We start from the raw sequence: 23,656 nt of genomic DNA, 5'->3' as shown, positions 1-23,656 counted from the left end.
TAGTATTCTACATAATACTTTAAATCTAATAATCCTAAGTGCCTAATTGCAATGACTAATGTATCCACTGAATTTAGATCACCTTCTTAGGAAGAGTAAACAATCAGGTCTTTGCTTCCCTCCATTTATATCATATGGGAGTAATATTTTGCCTTTCTTAATTATTTATGAAATTCCTAGCAAATATTTGATTAGTCACGTGATATTGTTTCTCTTCCTCCAGTAGGTGTGCAGGCATGCAACTCTAATGTTAGTAAAGAGAAATAAGCCATTTTTCTGTGTAATAATTCTACCTGATCTCATATAAGGCAGGAAAGGGAAGAGGTGATGTTTGGCATATAGTATTTGTCCTGTAGGCAGGGAAGTGCCTCCTCTCCTCTGCACTGATTGGTGGAAGCTGGAGAAAATGAATACGTTGTTGATGTATGCATTTAAGTCCTGGGGCACAGTTGCAAAGAGATGTGAAATCTGCTGCTGTACATGGAGGAGGAAGGTGGCATTTTGTTTCTTGTAAATAAAAAAAAAAAACAACAACAAAACAGTCATATTGCTAAGGAAAATTTAATCTGACACTACATTCAGATGCCATACAAAATGAGTACCTGCAAAAAAAGGCAATGTATAGATGAAGAAACTAAAGGAAGATGAAGGTAAGTGTGAACTCTAGAAAAGGTGCTACAAAATGGAGGAATAGGGAGATACTAAGGTTTTAAGGAGGAAGGAAAAGAGAAGTGTCCCAAAAAGGAGACACTGTAGGCTAAATGTAGTTGTAAGTGTTCTGTAAATACAAACATTTTATCAAAAATGCAAACTCAGATGGATTTATATTCTGATTGAGCTGATTTTAGGTTATTTAGTAAACTAAGACAAACTCATAAATCTTAGATTTCTGTAAATGATTGCACTATGAAATTAATTAATTTATTTTCAGAGTAAAATGATAGGTACTGGCAATTTTATGAGCTACTAGAGTTAAAAGAAAATAAATAATAACTTGAAGGCTCCACGTGCTCCGATTCCAGAGTTCTACACAGTGATTTGAGTAGACTCATGAAAGTGACATCACCTTACTGTAAGATGGGCTCTGCTCTGTAGACATCTGTGACTGATCCAGTCATGAGGAGGAATTGTTTAAAACCTCATGTTTTCTTACTCCATTCTGGAAAGCAGAAGCTATTTTTTGTACACTGGATTCTCTGGGCATTTGATCACTTTCCTCATGTGCCATTTTGAGATAATCTTCTGGATAGAACTTTTTGCTTAAAACCTTCCCTCTTGACTTTGGTGTTTACAGACCACCACCAGAGGGTAAAGAGCTATCAACTACAGCTTTCTACCTGAAACTAAAACAAAACAAAACACAGCAATTAAAAATTTTGTAACATTTACATAGATTAATATTTAGTCTAAAACTGAGAGTATAGTTGATTTTAATTTTTTAAGCAGTGTGTGGTTTTTTGCAACATCTTTAATTATTTTTCAGTGAAGCAATTCAGTATCCCATGGGGTTTAAAGATGCAGGTTGTGTACTTACTAGTAGTAGCAGGTCTGTCACTCAGAACAGATGACGGAAAGTACAGTTTAAGAATCAAAAAGACAACGCATAAATCCTAAAGGGTGAAGATTACTTAAACCCCAGCACCCATGACACCAGTTCCTAGGTTCCAGTGATACACTGAGCATTCCTTGCAATCACAACAAACATCTAACAGCAACATTTTATGTACCATCCAGTCACCTTAAGATTAACGTAGTGTGGGGTTGTTCATATCTGGTCTTGTGCAGTGTTGAACATGTTGTGGTAAACGTTTTCATGCATTTGTTACTTTGACTTGCACTTGCATGATTTTTAGAATGAAACACAGCATTCAGAGATTGTCCTTTGTCAGCTAAAACATTTTAAGTGCTTCAAAATAATAAGAAACCAGAGTTATCATTTTAAAGATAGAATCAAATGTTTAGTTTTGTACTTGACCTGCACAGATCAAGTTTGTTCTCTGAATACTAGAAATTACTTGGTTTTTTGAGATGTGCAGATGCAATTTTCATGTAATCCCATGGCTCCAGAACTGAAACCTTTTGACGTATCAAGGGACAAATGTCAAAATTTATGTGTACATCCAACAACTTGAAGGGGATTTTATAGAATCATGGAGTTTCACAGTAAGTATTGTGGTGGGCCTGTATTGTGTCTCCTTTAGGAATCTCTGTTTTGTAGAAATGTGAGCACCCTGTAATGGTGGACTGTACCAGTTAGCTAGGGTCTATATGTTGCTTCTGAGGGCCCCCAGCCTGTCACCCCATATAAGTGTTACTATTCCTCAAAGATTTTTACCACTCCAGTATATACTTTGTTCCTAGTGGTAGTATTATTCTCCTCTGCATAATTGTTTTGGGCTCTGGTGCGCCTAAAATGCGTTGAACAATTTTCATATTGAGATGTGGACAGTCACTGAAGAGTGTGATGTGTGCTGGATTGCTCAGTGAAAAATACATATGTAATTTGTATACTAACTTTATTTTTCAAAACCTGCCGTTGCTTTCAGTAAGGCTAAGTATATTTACTGTGGAAAAGATTTGCAAAGTTATTAAGAAGGAATGTAGTTAAAATAAAAGTATCAACATTTATTAAGCATGACAAGTAAGCAGTTTATACAACCGTGGCAAACATATGTTTTCACATCTGCTTTGAGTAATATCATCATGATTTTAAAAATGATTTATAGCTCTGCAAGCCATAAAATGCCAGCTTTGCTGTAAGTTAAAAGTTTTCAAACAACAAAGAAATTATTGAAGGCATATATTAAGCATGTTTTTGTTACACACCTTGTTAGAACTGCATGTCTGAGCAGTTTGTAACAATTAAGATAGCAACAAATGAAAATTAAGTAACTAAAATTTAGCAGTAGTATTACTCATATGAAAGCTTAGCATAAAAAAAAAACTGTAAAACTTACTATGATTATTGTAAGCACTGCTGTGATATTCCTCAGGACACACAATTCTGTTTTCCTTATGCCATTGAAAGTGTTCTCAGCACCCGACAAAAATACATCAATTTGTTCTCATCAAACTAATTTCAAGGTAATCAGGGCTGAAGAGAATATGAAGTTCTTCTTGACAAAACAGTTAATGTGAAATGGTTCCAGTTATGTTGAGCTGCCCTGTGTGTTGGTGGGACAGAATTTACGGAATTAAAGGCTGTCTCATGTCAGCAGGGTTAGAGGTGGGTTGCAGACCATGTCTTTAAGCTTGTTGAAGAAGCAGTGCTGTTAAATCAGTGACTCCGCATCCTTTCAATGTCTTCTCAGGAAGCATGGTCAGGCTTAATATTAGAAGACAGCTAAATCAAACATATTTGTAGGTCTGCACAAGCATTCTTCCTGTGCATCCATGTCAGGGTAGGAGTGAAAACCATGTGAAAAATAATGTGTACTGCATTTTGAAATTGCTAATGAAAGGAAACAGAAAATTCCCCACAGAACATAGCCCCAAGTGTTACAGAAACATAAACACTATTTCTTTCTGATCTTGCTTACTTGCTATTTCTGTTTTTAAGCAGTAGCATTTTACCTGTCTCACAGTAATTCAATTTTAAATTTGCCTGCTTCAGTATTTATCCTAAAAAAAAAAATCTCTATTATATGGGAAAGGATTGTATCTGACACAGTATTATATAGGCTTTATAGGAACTTCCATATGAAGTCTGGCATTAGGAAGGTTAAATGAGCCAGAAAAGAACTTGACCATACCTGCCAGTAGGATTTAATTGCAGGTACAATTATTCCATGTGACTGTATGACAGAAAATATTTCTAACTCTTCATATAGGATGGAATAATAAAAGACACAACCCCAGCAGTTTGGCTGCAGTCTGGTATTTTGGGTGATAGCTCCCCCAGCCCATAGCACTGGTTATAGTTCTAGGCAGGAGAGGTACTACCCATGGGCTGTGCAAATGCTGTGCCTCCCAGGGCAGTGGTGTGCCTGAACCTGATGAGATGTGGGTACATGCCAGCCCTGCCCCCCTGCTCTGATCTCAGCTGGGGGCAAGCAGGCCCCAGAGAACCACGGCATGCTTTAACGTGCATGTTCAGGGAGCTGGAGTTGCACCCTCCCAGAGTAAGCCAGAGTAAAAAGTCATAGGAAGATTCTGCGAATGACTGGTTTCTTCAGACCTACCCACCGTTCAGGTGCTCTTTCAGCAGAAATGAAGGTGTATTTGCTGAAAAAGTGATCTGCTCTGAATCTCTCAGAGCTGCTCAGAGTCTGTACTGCCTCCTTTTAGCCTGGTTGTCTGCATTCTTGAAACACAGTTCTGCATCCCATGACTGTCTCAGATTTCTGGTAGATGGTAGTCTCCAAAGCTGCATCTGGCAGATATTCTTTGTTCTTTCTTTATTTTTTTTCTCTTTTTTCTTTTTTTTTTTTTTTGAAGAACACCTTCCCATTTATTTCTTCAGGGAAATGGGAATTTTGCATCATTTCTGTCAGCTGAGTGAAATATTTTCAGATGGCCATAGATTACAGTAATGAAAGAATAACTCTATCTATTTATTGTATTTCATTAGTGAAAAAGGGGTTTTATGCTGTTTAAATTAATCATTGCCAAAGGACTAGGTTACTCACTATGTGAGGAGAGGAGAAAGTGCAGGTGCACAGCACCTGAAACAGCAACAGGCCCAAGTGGGGGGTGTCCTCTAGAGAAAGGACTTTTCTGACTATTAATGTGAAAGCATCCAGATGGAGGGTGCAAGGAATAAGAAAAGGAACTAAGATTATGAAGCTGTAACATGAATCGTGTATAGAAAGTGTATGAGAGGTGCCAACACTTCAAATGTTCACCATGCTGTTTCTTTGACATTCCGGTACTTACATGTTAAAGATACAATGACAAATAAGCAGTTTTCCTTAGGAATGCGCTCACATATCTTCTCTTGAGATACATGGAAAACTTCCCAAATTAGAAGTGATTTCATGTTCCTTTTGGTGTCTGAGTGTGATATGAGAGACCCAGGAGTTATTTGGTTTGATAAGCAGAGGATGCAATAGTACATGAGTTTAAAGGTTACAAGGGTTTCTTCTTCCAAACATCTCAAGTGACATGTATTGCACAGATATTCAGTAGAAAACTCAGAGATATTTTTATATTTTCTGTCCTCTTAGAATTCTGAAGGGTAACAAACTCAGTTCTGTTCTGGATGAGGGCTTTTTCTGCAAGTTCTTGTTGTTAAATTTAACCTGCAAATGAGCTGACAACTGACAAAATAGTGGCCTAAGAGTAGATGGGATCTTCCATCAGTCAGTCAAAAAGCCACAACCAGACAAACAAAAAAACCCAAACCAGGAAACTAAACCAGACTGTTATTAGTACTTTAATTCACAATATATGGGAATAGAAAATTATAAAAGTTTTAACTTTTTCAGTATATAGGCTCATGTTGTTACAACTGCATTTAACCATTGCTAAAGTATTTATAAATACAAGGGTGAGTAGTTATGCAAGAGAAACTAGTGAAATATTCTGAGGTTGGATCTTTCACACTGAGTATATATTGAGTCTCATAAGTAAACAAATTTACTTGAATTTTAGAATTATTTTAAACCATGCCATTTTCTTTCTGAGGGGTAAAATAACTGCTTCGTAATTATCTTGGCATAAGGACTAGGATAGTTTCTTACATTGATATATAATTTATTGATATGTTTTATTTATTAGATTTCTATGGCTTTAGTATATTACAGTCTAAACATTGCAAACAGTGAGTCCTGATGAAAATGCTGAAAGACAGAAATTCTCTCACTCAGAAGGCTTTGGACCAAATTTTTGCAAGCGATTTATATAGCTTATGGAATAAAATGGGCAAACAAGAATGGAATAATGTGGCATTTTTACAGGTAGCTTCTCCCCAAAGACAAAGTTATCTCTTCACAGTTTTCCGCTTCCACTTCTGCTCCAGTACTGTGAAGTGAGTTTTCTATACATCCATCTTATTGAGCTGTAGCAGATACGAAAGGAGAAATTTGCTGAATGGCACCTAGTGGCTTCTGTGTTAGGCCCAGTAATCTCCCTTAGAGGTAACATGTGTGTTAGAACTGACTCTTAGAATTCTCTGGATCATAATATCTCTGATGCAAAGTTATTAACCTCAGAACTTCAGTTGGTGACATTCGTAATGTCTGTGAGTTATTCAATAAGTTTGCCTTCAATCCTCATTAAGAGGAGTAAGAACTGAATAGCATATGTCCTGAAAGCATATGCCAAAACACTTTCTTACATTACAGCAATCCTTGGGATCTGAGGGAAGACACTGATGCAGGCTCAGCCTCCACCTGCCTGTGCTGTGAGCCAGCCATGGTACCACACTGCTCCTGAGAAACTCTGATTGTGCATTTGTGTGCCCAGTACATATAGGTTCTTAGGTTGAATTCATCATTAAGTATTAGACTGTCACTGCTTGAAAATTTGGCTTGTACAAACAGTACATGCTTCTGAAAATCATGTCATTTCTAGCACAGACAGCAAAGACTGTGATCAAACACTCCTGCTCACTAGGAAACTGCTTAGAAGCCAGCATTGCTGCTTTTAGTATAAATTCCTGTTACAAAAAAAAAGTTTTTGGCATGTTTCATGCATTTCATTCAAGCCTGAGCATGTAAACTGATAGAAATGTAAATTAATAACAAAATGTGCTTTTTATTTGCAATATTTGCAGTATTTGTGTCTGAAGAAGGCCTTCAGGATATTCATAAAATCTGCACTTTATGAACCATAGGTTTATTTTCTGAGGGTTACTGATAGTGAGCTAGGTTTTAGGGTTCGTCATGTTAGCTATAGAGGGCTGTTACCTATCGGTGAAATGCAGTGACACGGTCACAGCTGTGGCCCTGGCTCCAGAGCTTTTGTTTCGGGCAAGAATGGACCAAAAACGCTGTACCTTCACATCTGAGTGGTGTTTTCTGTCGCACTCTCAAGTATTTGGATTTTGGGGTTTTGTTTTTTGTGGTTTGTTGGTTGTTTTTTTTTGGTGGTTTGTTTGTTTTCTAATTCATTCTTTTGAGTATCTTAAGATGAATTTGGAGTGTGTCTGCCTTTTGTCTAACAGTCGCATGCAAGTGGCAATTAAGAGGACTTGCTGCCCAGAGGCTTCTGATGGTCAGAAAGCTGACAATAAAACCATACGTTTGTGTACATCTACAAATTATTTGTGTACATGACACATTAGAACAGTTACTGTTGGTGTAAAAAGTAATAAGTATTTTGTAAACAAGCCACAGATTGGGCATGGAAAACAGGAGATTGTCCTCTTGAGTCATGAATCTGGAATAAGTGTGTGCTTCATTATGTTCCATGTGTTGTGTTGAAGTTACTTGATACCTTGTTTGCAGAGCTGATGTGACCCATAGGTTGAACTCAGAAGCCACTGGGGCTGCAGAACATGAGGAGGTCTGGACCACAGCCAGAACAGGCTGTAATTTCAAGGAAATCAGATTTCATGTTCGATTGTTGGGGTGGGGAGCACCATTACCACACTATTTCCTTTGTTAGATATCTATTTATATGTTTATATGTAGATATATTCATTGCTGGACAGCTCAATTAGTTGCTTTTTAATATTATCAGCTATACTTTGGAAATTAAGCTTTTTACCTAGTAGAGTGGAAGACCGTGATAGTAAACAATCAGTGTAATAGGATCCAGGTTAAGTTTCATAGCAGCATCCTGGGAATAAAATTCAAGACTAGATGGAGCTGTGAGATAGGCTGTTGATGCTTTTAGGTATCTCATCGATGCTGCACTGACACACCTGTGCTCAGCATTGGTTCAGCCATTCTAGCTTTTAATGGCAGTTGAGTGGAGTGCTTCTTCTGGTGTGGTCGGAGATGCCTTTTTGATGTAGAGTACATTGGAGGTGGGAGCATCCCTGGTGGGGGGTTCAGCTGGAGCAGAAAATGGAATATGTCTATTTACACACGTCTGTTCACAGAAATCAGAAAATATGAATTGTGCAGAAAACAGCGTGTAAGCAATACACCTGTAACCTTCGGAGGTGTTTTAGATGCTGTTAGTAAAGAGATCAGAGTGTATCTATTACGATTGTGTTGTTTTCTGCTGGTTTTAAAATGTAGAAAGTGATTGTAATGAGGGTGCCCTCCAGGCAAAAGTGTGTCAAAATTCACATATTAAAGGAGGAGTCATCAGCATTACTGTTTGACTTTTGACATTATTGTCATACAGCCTAGGGCACTGCAGGCAGAAGGGATTAAGATGGAAAGGAGAACTGTGGAATTACTCTTTGAAAAAGAGTATTTTCACTGATTTTTCTTTAAACTGCATATTTTAAGGAAAGCTCAATGTTATTTCAAAATTAAAAGAACAAAAACAATAACAGTAGTAACAGTTTCATAGTGCCTGAATTCCTTCACTCCTTTGTATGAAATTTCTTGATAATCTAAAAAAAAAAAAAAAAAGATATCCTTCTGGAAACCTATTCAGTGAGGTGCTGAGAGGGAGTTTTATTGTTTCAGGAACTAATTCATTACTGACTTCTACATATGCACTGCTGCTGATGAAAACATGAAAGGAATTAGACACTTGTAGATTATAGTCTTATTTGCAATAAGAATTATGTGAATTATCTCTAATATACAAGATAATTTTTCTGCACGCTAATTTAGGATTAGCATTTTGTAAAACATCACTGCCTTTATAGCACATGTTAAACATAATACAAATCTGTCTGGAGTTCTGGTTTTACAGAAGCAGCAGCTCAGTTCTGTAGGACTCAGTGGGAGCCTGATGGCTGGTGTGGCTGACCTGCTCCTGGCACACAGGCTGTCTCTGCTCTTATTGCCCTGCATCATGTCATGTGTGTGCATGCCAGCTGCAGCACGGATATAGAACTAAAGTGATATCTGAAGAGAAAGTTTCTAACAGAAGAAATCCGGAATGCAAAATAATAAATATAAAACCTTGCCTTGCAGTCTGTTGTTTCGATTTATAGTAATACATTAAGTAAGCAGGGAAGTAACAGCATCTGGAGGCAATAAATTTCTCCTTTCCTGAGTTACCAAATTGGCTATGGGAAGGTGATTAGAAATAAAATATAATGATTTCTGATAGAAATAGGTAACACTGCATGGGCTTTGAGATAAGAACTTGACAAATGTGGATAATAAATACAAGAGTGGTTTTGAAAAGGGGTGAGATTACCATTTTCTGTGTAGTGTGCCAAGATTTGTGCATTTCAAATGTTAGCAGTTGGCTTCTTTTCAAAACTGATAAATAATGATGTTTGTTGCAGAAACAATTATCCTAAAAATAATTTAAAAGGATTGTATCCCCTTTTTGTTTGCCTATGAAGACCATATTCAATTTATATATAGACAGAAAGAGCTCCACTTGCATCTATAAAACAGTTCTTAAATCATTCTGAATTATTGATGTGCACAAAGAACTCTTTCCGTTTCTGTTTGAAGTTTTATTTCTGCGGCGTTGTGCTTTCTAATTGTACTTTCAACTGCTATGACATCTGTTATAGTTGTTTCAAAAACTTTTCAATAGTTTTCTTTTTTAATGATAGACAGTCTTTTCAAAGACAAACTGTCTTCATTTTGAGCAAGAAAAATAATTAGTTGAAAAAAGATCACTGGTTTGGCCGGGGAACTCACCATTTTCTTTTTCTTTTGCAAGTGTGTGTTTTATATGATTCCAGCACCTACTCTACAGAAAGCTGGCCAAGAAGAATCCATCTCCACAGCAACTCAGAAACTATAGAGCATCAGCATATGTCTTTTGCTTCCCCCAGGAAATCCAGGACTTTATTCTACCAAAAAGAATACCAAGCAAGTGCTTCACAAACTGATAGGCTCTATATGTCTAACAGATGGAAAACTGAGCTGCTATTCCAGGCTGCTGTGCCAAACAATATAGGAAAAAAAAAACAAAACCTCAGCAATTGGAGATGAGATTAATCCATAAAGGTCTGTTTAGAAAAAATTCTAAATATAACTAGTGATATGAATATGTGGTCCAGCAGTAAATTTAGATCAAATGATCTAAGACATAACTGCAGTCTTATCTCTGACGTAGCAATACAGGAGATGTTTAAATTATCTCAAATTGGGAAAGTACTTTATAAAGATATTTACTTGTCTTTTTTATTCTATTTATTTTCTATTTTATTTTATTTTATTTTTATTATTTTACTCTTTTATTAAAGAGTATAGGTTTCCCTTTAAGATGGAGTAGGCTTTCAGCTTGGAAAAATTTGTTGGGGACTCTGGTCCAGTTGCAGTACACCATAACTAACCTTTAAATTAGAAGTTGCCTGGAATTCATAAAATAATTAACACAGCGCTAGGAGATTTAATTGACCACAAGATTAAACTATTAAGTAAAAATATTCTTCCTAATTGAGGATTGAACCCCTACCCTCTATTCACTGAGTGTCTGCTCGGCCACTTGAGTTGTGAATTGGGGGTTAATTGACTGTCTAGAATCTCCCAAAGTGCAATTATTTCATATAACTGTGCTAACACAGACTGTAGTAAGGCAGTCTTCAATGGCATCCTTTTTACCCCTGGATTTAGAGAGATTTTGTGAGAATTGCAAGATGTTGGATGTAGGAGAGAGAAGAAAGATGTAACCAAACAATGACTTAGGATTTCCCCTCAAGGGCCAATTGATAAAGATAAAAAATCAGAAAGAGGTATTGATGTGGATTCACAGTTAGGAGACCTCACCAGCATTTGGTTAATTGGTGCCCTAATCCCTGCATCCTGTAGGTCACGCTCCAGTCCTAGCTCTTTTCTCATTCTTCTGAAGATCCCATCGTGCTCACTTGCAGTGACATCTTACATTCTCGGATTCAAACTGTGATTTTAAACTCCATAAAATAAAATAAACTGCATCTTATTTTTCGGACTGGTGAATAATTAGTTTTAGTCCATGAACCATGTTTTGAGCTCCAGTTTAGATATTTATGGCAGTAGTCCTATGATGACAGTGTCACACTGCCCTGCAAAGAGTCAGGGATTTCCACAGTGACACAAAATCATCCATTGCTCTCAGCACTTCCGATCTTGGCAGCTGTGATGCTGAGGAAATACTGGAGAATGAGAGGTGTGTGCAGCAACTTGATTCTGTCAGTTCTGGATAAAAAGAGGGACAGCTGGAGGGTTGTTAGTAGCTTAAGACCACCCTGAATACTGCTTGCCCCGGATGAGCGTTTGTCTTCTGTGGCACAGGGGAGGCTCCAAAAAAATAAAGAGCATCATGCTGACCCGTCCTCCTGCCACTTCAGGATCAGCACACAGTGTGTTCCTGCTTTGCAGTTGGCATAGACATGTTTTGAAAGCACAGTGCCTCTGAGCGTGTGCTCAGGGACTGAGAGAGCACCGTAATCTTACCTTGGTGTAAGTGGTGGCTGTGTAATGTATGGCATGAATTCTCTTCAGTTTTCTTTCTCTGTCCTACTGTCTCATACATATTTTTATTCTCCCTATCCTTTTGATTTGATGTTTCAGCACGTAATTTTTTTGCATATTTAAGCGGCTTCTCTTTTTCAGTGTTTGTGGAATATAAATTCATTGATGAAAGTTCAGATTTGTGGCAGAATTACTATTCCCAGCTCAAGTTGTAACAAATAGTTGGGAATAACCTGTAAATAATTCTAAATTAATTGCTATCAGAATAATAAAAAGACAAGGTATGCTCACTTAAAAAATATGTATTTGCTTACATGGTGATTAATAAAAGTCATAGAAGATTTTTCTGCTTCATTACTGCAAATTTGCAGAACTTTTATAATTACTCTTTTCCTTTGAAGAATAAGTGACAGAGATAATATCAAAACTTTTTAGCTAAAGGAGGAGTTAGTTATGGATACAGATAGGCATTTTTATATTCAAGTATATTCCATTTTTTAAGTGTTTCGCTACAAGTGCTGTCTCCGTAAGTATTTGAAGCAATTACTCTCAGTACAGGAGATCATTTTAAAAGGAAAAAAAATGTGCGGAATTATTTAAGATAAAAAAAAAAAGCAAAGAAGTTTTGGGTTTAAGCCTTGCATTTTGAAACTGAATTTAAAGTCTTATGGGAATGAAGGATTGTGAAGGGAATTCATACTTAAAAATATGTAGAATCAGAAAGCTGAAAGTATGGAGCATGGCACAGGCTCTTAGGTGCAATCTTTGAGAATAAAAAAGGTTTTCTTCCTGCTTTTGAACAGGTAAAATAGGTATGATATACACCAGAGAGGTTTTGTAGTGTAATTAAAATCTGAGGATTTTTGGCAGTGTTCTCATCTGGCCATTAAAATTTTCTGGAGTAAAACAGAGGAAACGAGATGTGTTATTTCTAACATGAAAAATAATGGTGGTGTTTTCTATAGTGTTAAGAAAGATTTGTTCCAAGCTCCATAACAGACTAGAACACAAAAAGCCTCTGCTGCCAATAGGTTGGTGCTGTTATGAAGAAATAACGTATGAAAGAACAGCCTTCCCCATGGCTTCTGCCTTGGGAAGGCACAACTTGGACACGTTCACAGTATGCGCTAAGTGACAAAAGCAAAACTTGGCACTCCAAGTGTGATCTCTTTACTGTTCTCACCTAGTTCTAATTTTTCCCCTTTAAATGTAATTCTTTTCCACAGTTTTCTCCACCTGCTGTTTTCTGAGATTTAGACTTGCCCAGTCTGCTTACCACCATTCCCCAGTTGCATTCTCCAGCCCTAATTTTTACTGTCACAGTTCAGGTTCCATCCAGCACGCAGCTGGCTTTCCTTCCTCCATGCCTGCCTTCTTTCTTCCTTTTCCCTTTACTCTTGTCCTTGTACTTTGTCACACAAAAATCTGTATCTCGATACAGAAATCTCCCAGGTCAGAACCATATATATATAGAGAGTTTTTTTTTTGGGGGGGTGGGGTGAGTAATACATAAAAAATAAAATAAAAATTAACGTTGTTAATGACTTCCAAATAAACTAGGTAAGTGTAGTTGACCTTCTGTGATACCACTGACTGCCATTGAGTCAAAACAAAATATTCTGAGGGCATCAGGTAGCATGGCTATGCCAGAGATATGAACTGCTGCTCTCAGAAGTGTTGATAGTTTTTCCAGTGTATACCTGCATTCCCAGGCTGCAGCACAGCCATTTGCATTCCTTGACTTGCTGTTTGCTGATGCTCTAACCAAAGGTGATGCTCTCATCACTGCTCTCCTAGGACTTAGTCCCAGCCTTACAATCCAAGCAGCGTACAGCCGTGCTGCCTCTCTTTCTCAGGTAGTTTATTTGTAATTGCAGTGGAAAGTCACATCTGGCACAAAGCCCCCTGGTAAGGCCTGGTTCGCTCTGAGAGCAGCGGGCACCGAATCCTCTGGGATGAACTTGACCCTGCCTCAAGGTCTCTTATGTTGTGGTAGAAACTGGATCAGATTTTCTTCTCACTGAAATTTGAAGTAATTGCTTGGAGTAAGTGGAAGCCCCTGTATTATTGCCCAGTGAGAGAAACTGTACATCTTAGGTATTCAGCATTGCTGAAGGAGTACTTTAAATTATATTGCAATTACCATCAATTCATTTCCCTTTGGAAACTTGCCTCTAGATGGATATGGTCTGGCAAGCTTCTCAGTCAGTTAACAAGCAAATAAAAACTGCAGCAGCCCCCTCCCCGAGCTGCCATAAAGAGCTGTGTTCTGAGGGCAACGCGGAGCTGTGGAAAGCAGTCGTTCTGCTTCGAGCATGCCCTTGGTGCAGCATTAGCCTTCACCTTTCTTCCACTGTTAGTAGAGGAAGTAACTGATAGTGATCGACATGATTTCCTGGGCACAGTACATTCAGATTTTTATTACGATATTACCAGGATATATGTTCGTGGAAAGAAGATATAGATATATATATATATATGTTTAGCCTCAAAATATAAACTCTATAGAAATGGTATATTACCTGCATGAAGCTGAAAATATGGAAAATGTGGGTGACTTAGTGCGCAGGAACTGGACGCAGCTTTGCTTACAAATCAGCTTGATGATGAGGCTGCAAAAGTTATATTTTCACTGCTTTCACATACTGAATTTATTAGCTTCTTGAAATTGATTTTGGATGCCTTTCATTTGCCATTGGGCTAAAGTCAAAAGCAAAACGATGATATACCACATTTTGCTCACTCATCTTTTTATTGCCCAACTATTGTTATTGAGTAAAAGACATTTGGTGTGTTCCCCAAAGAAGACAGAAAGCACGTTTCATTTTCTTTTTAATTGATGGAAGTTTAACTGAATACAGCTCCTGCAGTCTTCAACTTCAATATCCAGGTGGCAGTTCCAGAGGGGATGGGGACTGGGATTCTGTTTAGATCGGGGCTGGGAGCAGAAGCCAGAAGGGCTGTCAAACTTGGAGCTGTTTAATTTGCTTAGAAGGAATGGTGGAAAGTTAATATCGATGCAGTGCTATGAAAGTGTTCAAGTAGTTATCTCTAGGAAGGTAATGTGAACTCAGCAGTATCATTGCTTTGATCTTTGGTTAAAGTCTTACAAAACTAGATTGCTGTTTGATTGACAGCCTTGTCAGAGAGTGAATGAAGACTGACACTCTAATATTGAAAACGCAGCGTTTACAGAACTTAAAGCCTGAGTTTTTCATGACACTGCTTCTTTTGTGGAAGAATGAATTTCACATTTAGTTTTAAGTAAGTGTATACCTTGCTGCATGCTGCTTAATCTTAGGTTTTTAGACTGCTGGTTCATAAATACATACCCTCATGTTTGATGTAGATGTTTTTGAGCAACAGTATTACCATAATGCATTTGAAGAACTGAGTTCCTGTCTGAAGGCTGGAGTGTGATGGTACTGTCACAACTCAGTACCAAATAACAAGTGATCCAACATGCAAGTCTTTGATGGCTGAGATGGCAGGCAACAACTTGGGCTGGGCACTGTGTCTGGCAGCTTCTGTGTACATCCAAAAGGTTAAAACACGTAAATGTACCTATAGAAGTTGTCTTCAGTTATTGCTTATCTTTGAATTGCCCACTTAATACCCCCAAATGGATGGAGGCTGTTAGTTTCCAGAGTAGATGACTTCTGCTTTCATGCCACTTAACTGCTAGCCGTACCTTATTTCTTCCAAAAGTCTTACATGTTCTGAGCTTGAAGTCCATCGTACCTTCACAGCCAGATTTTTCAGAGGCCTGGGCAGCGTGGCACTAGGTGGCCCTGCTCGAGGAGGGGTTTGGACAGGAGGATCTCCAGATGTCCCTTCCAACCTCAGTCATTCTGTGACTTTGCTCGTCTCCAAAATGATTGGGGTGGCCTTGATGCTGTCACTTGCCATCGGACTTGCTTTTCTGTTTTGGGAATCTTTGGTCACACCTGTAAGGTCCTTCTGCCACGCCATCCAGCCTGTAGAGCCAGCTTTGCTCTGTCAGCTACCAATACAGTGCACTCTAAAGTTTGTTTCTCCACACTTTACTTAAGTTCTTCTTTTAATTGGACAGCATATTTTGTTTTATCAGTTTCCCCCAGAAGAGCCTCAAAACTTCCTGCTTCCTATTTCTACATGAAATGACAAACTGCCGTAAGTTTAAGAATTACATCTATTTCCAAATCAAAATACTTCAGGCAATGAAATATTTCCCCAGAATAATAATCCTGTATCAACCAGAGGTATTAGTTAAGGGACTCTGTTTATATATGTGGTAGGACAAAAGGAGAATGGTTTTAAATTAAAAGTGAAAAGATTTAGGTTAGATGTTAAGAAGAAATTTTTTATTCAAAAGTGTGCCCAAGGAGGTTGTGGATGCGTCACCTCTGAAAGCATTCAGGGCCAGGTTGGGTGGGATCCTGGGCAGCCTGATGTAGTGGTTGGCAACCCTGTCCATGCCCCCTCCAACTTATGCTATTCTGTGGTGTTACGATGCAATTTAAAATTAGGTAAGACAAGATTTTCACAGAAGGGGCTGTTGAGTTGGCCTACAGGGTATGGGAACACTTAATTTTGCTTTACTGTCAAATGTTTGGTCCATGTTTCCCAACCTTCTGATTCAGACTGCAATCTTTCTTTACCTCTGGTGTGTTTAGGCCATGTATGCCTTATATGTATGCGAGGATTTAATGTAGTTTCTGTAGAAATCTGCATGAACACTTGCAAGCGTCATGGTATGGATGTAACACGGTATCGTATCTTCACCTACTGAAATATCCTTTAGGAAAGACTACTAATAAAAGGCAAGATTAAAGCCAATTTAATCATCTTCGCAGTTTTGCTGACTATACCTTACATTTGGTCATACTTTTTAAGTGGACATATATGAGTCATAAGAATAATGACTTATTTCATCATTTGAAGTCTGCGAATGACTGATTTTGGAATGAAAACCATATGTTGCTATCTTGGTTGTGCTAAGGAAGTTATCTTCAAAACCGACATTTATTTAAGTACATTTTTTAATTGTATAAAAAATGCATGTCCACAAAAAATAACCATCACCTGTATTATGGTGTAAGCATTTTAAAAATATTGATAAATATGCACAACTTTTTGGAAATTTATTCAGTCTCCATCAGTATTTCAACACATTTGGTAAGAAAATATTCCCTGCAAAACAATGGCTGTTTCTAAACAGCTTTCAAATTTGCAGTGAATAAAAGCTCATGTAACAAACTTGGTATGTTTTCTATTCTGTAATGAGCAGCTTAACATTTTTTAAACTTTGTCCAATTCCTTCCTAAATATTTTTTAATATAGCAGTAAGATTAGTTTAGCTGTCCCTGATTTATTTATTTTAACCATTATTTTTAACGTACATAGACACTGGTAGTATATTAAGAATGCTTTTGACTCACTTTGTTTTTTCCTGGTTTCTTTAGTACTTTTTAGAGGCCTGTATGGACATAGAGATTGTAGCTTTTGAGGACAACTTTTTTTTTCTTTTTTTTTTAATATATTTACCACCTTTCTCTCCCTGAATGTATGTTTGTACACATGACATATAATGTAGATACAGGAACCAGTTCAATTGCTGTGAGTTTCATAAAGCATTTATGGAACTTGTATTTCAGTTAAAGATTTACAGCTTTCCTTTTGCCTCAAACCTCATTTTTAAAGGCTGAAAGAGAAGAAAAACCCCAAACCATAAATACATTAATTGAAATATCCATAATGCCTTCGGTTAATGGTATTTCCTTAAAGCAGATAGGTTGTGGAGCCCCCTTTTAAAACAGGAGTGTTAATTTACTGTTTCCTTTCATCTGGTGAAATAATTACTTTTCTTTTTTGCCTTCAATAGTTTGTTCTGGTCATTAACATTTCTGTAAAATTAAGTTTGAAAGGTGCTTTTAATGTTCAGATGAACTGCCGTGCATGTTTGACTGTTAAAACCAACCTACTTAAGGCAGAACTAATGTTTAACACTCACAGCCATTTGAAGTAGTTCACTGCCCAGTTTAATGGTGCTGCCAAGGGCAATAGTCACATTACTTGCTATTATATTTTGGGGGTTTGTTATGCCAGGAATAAAGACAGTCCATGACATGTCTGAAAACATTGGCTTAGATCTCAAAGACATCATTTTTCTACTAACAAGCTATAAACTGTAATTTCTTGGGGACCAGTGGGCAAGAAACACCTGTACCAGCTCTTGGCCACGTACACCATTGAGGAGTGGTAGTTGCAAGCTGCAGTGTTAGTGTTGAACAGCTTTTCCTGCAAGCTCTGTTGTAAAAGACATAATGAAACTGTACTGCAAACACGGTGATGTTCAACAGCACTGGAAAAAGTAATTTTCTATAATGGGAACTTGCTCTTTTTCATGTTGTATGGTATCAGGATGGTTTGAAAACACGTACTGTGGCAGGTGAGGAACGAGCTGGGCAGGCTCAGCCCGACCACAGGGAAACTTGGTGTGGGGGCAGTGGCTGCTGGTTGGGAACCATCTGAGGTGTGCTCATTGACTGACTCTGGTAGTTTCTGTTTCATTGCATTTTTGATGGGTTTTTACTGGTTTAGTTGATACAAAACTGGACATCTCTTGTCATGTACCACCTGCAGCAAAAAAATGCTTCTCCAGCATTACGCTGAGAATAGGCATTCCCAGTGGCTCAATCCCCCTTAAGCCAATCTAGCTTTCTCCATCTGCATATTTTGGAATGTAGGTCAAAAAAGAATATTTATGGCAATCTGTGAGAAAATATGACATGAAGAAAATTCTAACTAGTTCTTTATGTAATGGAATCAGTGGACACTTTGTATGTGTCTTCAGAAAGTCTGATGGGAAATGCATGTATAGGACTGGACTCCAAGTAATGAATAACCAAATGAGGGAATATACATCGTGTCTCTTCCTACCTGAGGTTATGAATGTATACCAAAATGGCTGCTTTATCCTTGATGCGCAGGAGCAGACAGAATTTAGAGATGAAGCGATGCATCTTCTCAACCAGAAAAAATTATATATATTTACTAAATATTTAAATTTTCCCCTTGGCTAGCCTAGTGCAATTTTACAAGCTTCAGCAATGCTGAATGGATGTTATTGAGAAGTGAATTTGGCTCATTCTTTTTATGCTTTTAATAAATACCCAAGGGAAAAGCAGTGGTTGAAGCAAAATGAAATACAAATAAACATAGGATTTATTCTCAGTAGGCATCCTGAGGAACTTGGAGCTTGAGTTTTATTCTCTATTCTGTGCTTTTTTTTTTTCTGGTACTTGAAAGCAAAACTAAAATATTCATATAAGCTGTCAGTTCTCTAAAACGAATCCATCCTTTTTAGAAAATAAAACTAAATATAGATTCAGGGGATAGAACAGAAACAATGTGAGATGTAACAAACGACATTTCTGCCCCACAGTACATCGTTGTGATGGACCATATTATTCTGGATTGTGCATAGAAATGATTTTTTTTCAAAGCATTCTGTAACAATTCTTGAGACACAGTCATGCACAAAATGTCATTTGTAATTATAGCAGTTTGCCATTTTTATCTGCTCTATGCTTATATCTCATTTGATTGATAATCCATGTACATGCTGATAATTAACAGAAGTTACTGCACTTTATTAGCTAAGTTTCAGAAGGAGGTTGGCATTTTTGGTTTGAAGGAAAAATGTTTTGTTTTTTTTTTTTCCTTTACCTCCTAACTTTTTTTACATGGATTCCTGTGCTGCCACTCAAGACCCATAGAGAAATACAGCTAGTGGAATGCACTTACTGCTAACTAGAAGAACTCTGTCTGTGGATGTTATTTCAGGGTAGTCATTCCACAGATTTTGAAATAGCCCTTCAGAAAGGTATCAGCTCCCCAGAGGGTATCCTATGGAGTTGGGGCACCTCTCTGGGATCCACAGCTACTGGAATTACCAACTACTGATATATATATTTTTTTAATTGCTTTTTTTTATATTATGATAGAAAAAAAAAAATACAGTGGCATTGTGTAATAGTTGTCAATTTAAACAAATCATATGGAGATTGTTTTTATGGTTCTAGACTGCATATCCAACGTAAGAGTCCTTTTGTCAGAAGCAGTGCAGATTGATTTTGAGTGTTTACTCTTAGAGTATAAATGCAGTTTGAAAGCGAGAACCTATTTTGATGTTTGTGAATGACTGCAGACTTTCCATAGTACCTGGGCAGAGGTTGGTTCTTGAAGAATGTGTTTTATTTTATTTCTTAGAAGATAAGAAAATACCTTTCCAGGGAAAAGTTCACTAATATTTTGATCTCCTAGTTGTTTTTCATCTGCTATGTAGTTGTGTTTTAGCAGAAATCACCCAGAATATCACCGTGAGTTGCAGTAACCTTTATTAAAACTGTGGTGCTCAGATGACACTGTGCAATGGTACAGCATCAGTACCTTTTGGAATTTTCAAAAACGATCTGATTAAAACTGATCTAAATAACTGCTTTCAGCCTGGAAGCCTGACTTTTCTAATAATCTCTTGTTTCACTGTGTTTATTCAGCACAGAAAAAGCACTGCTTGACATGTGTCAGACCTTCCATAGCTGTACACAGCTGTAGCCCATCCAGCATTTTCCAAATGAGTTTGCACAAGGAATAAAAGATTGCCATCTGAGCAACACTGGAGGGAGACAAGAGCAGGCAAAAGTCAGTGAAGTGCTATAAGAAAAGAAAGGACCCTGTGGAGAGAGAAATTTCTGAGCAAATGCCTTGATTTCACAGGGAGATACTGCAGCAGGCAGTGTACATTGATTGTAGCACATGAAGTACATTCTGTTTGGGATTCATTAAGCTTCATTTTGTCCACTATCATGAATTGGTTTCTCAGCTACTCTCACATAATGCAGTTTCCAAGCAAGGAGTGAACTGAAGTGAAATACAGCTTGACTCGCAAAGAGAGTGAGCCTGCTGGAATAGGGAAATCCTCTGTTACTGAAACCCTTAAGTCACGGTAGCAATATTCAGAACCTAATCAAATTAAATGGAATTTATGCTTTTAGAGTTTTTGATGCAACTTCAATCGTCAGTAAGTTCATGCTTGCAGCTGACCTGGTAGAAATCCCCCTGGAAGGGCAGATGCGCCTTGATTTCTGACATTTGGAAGAAAATATGCCGACTTCCATTGATACTGCATAGTTATTTGGTTTTCTTTTAACTGAATATGAGCAAAGTATTCTTTGTTTTGGTCACACCTGCTTTCTCAGCATGTGAATGTGCAGCAGGATGTTGCCTCCAGTGGTGCTGCGTTCTCTCCCTGCGTTCCTCCTCAGGCTGCAGCAGAGTGCTCTGGGGCATCTCACTGCCCCAGGCCATGGCTGCCCAGCCCAGGAGCTGCACTGTGGTAGTCCGTGAGATTGGATTTGTCAGCAGTCCAGCCCAGTGCACGGCTGCCTGTTTGTGAATGAGGGGGAGGTGTGGAGCATTGGTTTTCTGTATAGATTGTTTCAGTACGTGTTTTGCTTTGCATTGTGTTTTGGTTTTAGTTGAGAAGCGTGCAAATCTAACAGATGTGTTCAAAAATCTCCTGAGTAGGTTTTTATTCAGTTATGGTGATTCTAGTGGCATTTTTTGTCTTAAAGTTGCCCAGGATTTATAGTGACTGCAAGCCAAAACGTTGGTGAAGTTTTAGAAAATTTTCCAGGAGTGATTTGTTTATAGTCCTGAATTGATAACAGGACAGGATTGTACATGCACATGGCTGTAAGAAAAAGGGATCTTCATTTACTTGGTGCTTGAGCTTTTGTGTTTTGGCATCAGTGGACATAAGGATTTTGTTAAATAAAACAGCTGAAGCAGTGAGTTAGTATTGCCAGACTTTGCTGTATGCCACGTTCCACAGCAGAGCGCAGTCGTGCCCCTTGCTGCTTCAGCTGCATGGCAGGAGTGGCTGAAGTCGGGCAGAGAGAAGATGAGTGTTGGCCAGGTTCTGGTCTGTATAGGTACTCTGCGAGGGGAAGGCATCAGACTCAGTAGTGACTTGCAGCTTGAATGCTTTACTGAACGCCTTTCACAAGTGATGTTTGGTCTCAGGTGTGTACCAGAGCTGCTCACTGCCCCTCCGAGGAGCCAGGCACAGCTCTCAAGCTGATGTGAAGGAAGAGCAGAGCAGATGAGTGTCAGGCAGCTGTACCTTTCTGCAGAAAGTTTTCCACTTTCTTTCCTTTCTTCAGTATTTGATCTTTTATAAGAGCCAGCAAGGCAAATGCCAGCAGTAGACTTAAGTTACTGGTCGCAAAGTAGTGGATGAGGACGGTGTGGTGGTTAGCTCACATTTATACTGTGATCACAGCTGCTGTTTGGGTCAGGAAGAGTTTTCCCTTTTGATAGATTAGCTGTGTGTTAGGAAAACTTGTCTTTCCCCAGAGCATCGTGTAATTATTTGGTGGCAAGGAGCTGTGCTGCGTTGCCATGGACCGGCAGCTCCCTGCACTGAGCTGCTGTAACGCTGATATATGGGAGCCTAATCATTCTGTCACCAAGATGTAATATCGATACAGCAGGACAACATTTCTATCACAGGGCCTATTACTTGCCCTCTTTGTTGAGGTGGACTCGGATAAGCCAAATTCTGACTATTTCCTAGCCCAGGAGAGGCTCAGTGCAGTAGGGTTCCGTTCTGTAATTTCAATACCTGCAAGAGGTCCGGCATTGTCCTGACAGCGGCGCTCGGGAGTGCTGCTGAGCCCCGCGGTGGGAGGTGGGCAGGCAGGCAGCAGGCCCGGGAGCTGTGCGGGGTGGAAGTTGTGTTTGGAAGGCTGAAAATGGACGCGACAGGGACTGTGCTGGTAACAGCCACAGCTCAGAACTGCTACTCACCCAAAGGGTTAAACCAGTTAAAAGGTACAATTGGAAAGGACGGATTTCGTATGTTCCTTGATAATCAGGGTTCATAAAATCATCGTGTAATCAAACTGAGTGGAAGTGCCAGGATGCTTCTACAGAGATCAACTCCTTTGTTGACATCTGAGGAATTCCTAATTCATTCAAAAGGAAACCTCAAGGTGATCATCTCTCCTATATTTTTCTATTACAGCAGTTGTGCTTCTCCAAGCAGTCGGTATTGAAAGTTGTCTTATCTCTACAGTGCAAAAATAATGCTGGTGAACATCCCCTAACCGTACTCGTAATTATTTCTGATTAAAAGTGCCCTGGCCTTACAGCACCAGGGAAATTAATGGGCGAAGCTTTCTACAAGTTTTAGAAGATGAGCAAAGACATACTCCCTCTTAAAATTATTTAAGCAGGTGCTGTGGGAAGCCATTGCTTTTATAAGGCTCTTCAGATGTTTACAGCAAAACATTTTTTCCCAGTGATTGAATTTTTCAAAGTACTAAAATACCACGGAGAAATATGTTTCCCACCAGTTTTATAGCTCCCTGGATGCATTCTATACAAACCTGGTATCTGCTTGGACACAAACACTCTATTGCAAAAAGATATCTTGCCATTTTAACAAGCTATACTGCTTTGAAAGGATACACTGCATCACCAGTGGGAATGTCAGTGCCTTAAGAGTAATACTTCTTTAAGGGTACTATTTTATTAAAGCAGACCTCAGTAATTTGTTCCTGACTGTTATACACCCTTATTTTATTAAAGATATTTTACATCTGTGGAGGAGATTACTACCACTCTTATTTTCTCCACTGCTTGGCTTTAATGGATGGTTTGGAATATAATATTTATTAAGCCTAAGCAGGGGAGGACATAATAGCAGAATTGTCCTTTATAACCTATTTTATACAGTTGTAAAATAAACCTTAATAAAGCAGGAATAATTATCCAGGAATGGGAAATGGAGTACTCTGCCTGCTTCTAATATTTGAGGGATTTAACTGCTAGCTATACATGTACTTCAAGAAATTGAACATAACAGTTACAGTATTGATTTTATTTCAGTACTATTTTTAAACAAATTAAAAGAGATGATGTATCTTTTGTGTCATAATTGCTGCGTTAACATAAATCATGCAACGCATAACTTTATAATCTCTGTACAGTATTACCTGTCGGCAGTTTTACAGCAGACAGCACAGTGGTATTTCCACTCACACCTTTGAGGTTTAGGGTTCGTTCTGCTTGGTGATCCTTGGTGATTATGTTGAGTAGCACTGCTCCGTGTGGCTGTGCTCTGTGGGCCATTACATGTGCTGGTGGCCGAACACGACTCAGTTTAGAGCCTTGAGGTC

At 38.4% G+C, this 23,656-nt stretch overlaps 1 protein-coding gene across 3 annotated transcripts in view; it reads left to right on the top strand.

The window, feature by feature from the left end:
- DACH2 (dachshund family transcription factor 2) overlaps nucleotides 1-23,656 on the top strand; it is a 257,656-nt gene that overhangs the window by 209,948 nt on the left and 24,052 nt on the right. The gene's annotated exons all lie outside the window — the stretch shown is intronic.

This window comes from Cyrtonyx montezumae, unplaced genomic scaffold (genome assembly GCF_038088225.1).
Source record: "Cyrtonyx montezumae isolate F1298 unplaced genomic scaffold, pur_monq_1.0 scaffold_11, whole genome shotgun sequence".
Taxonomy (NCBI): domain Eukaryota; kingdom Metazoa; phylum Chordata; class Aves; order Galliformes; family Odontophoridae; genus Cyrtonyx; species Cyrtonyx montezumae.
The sequence above is the reverse complement of the archived record's forward strand: the minus strand, read 5'-3'. Positions and strand labels throughout refer to the sequence as shown.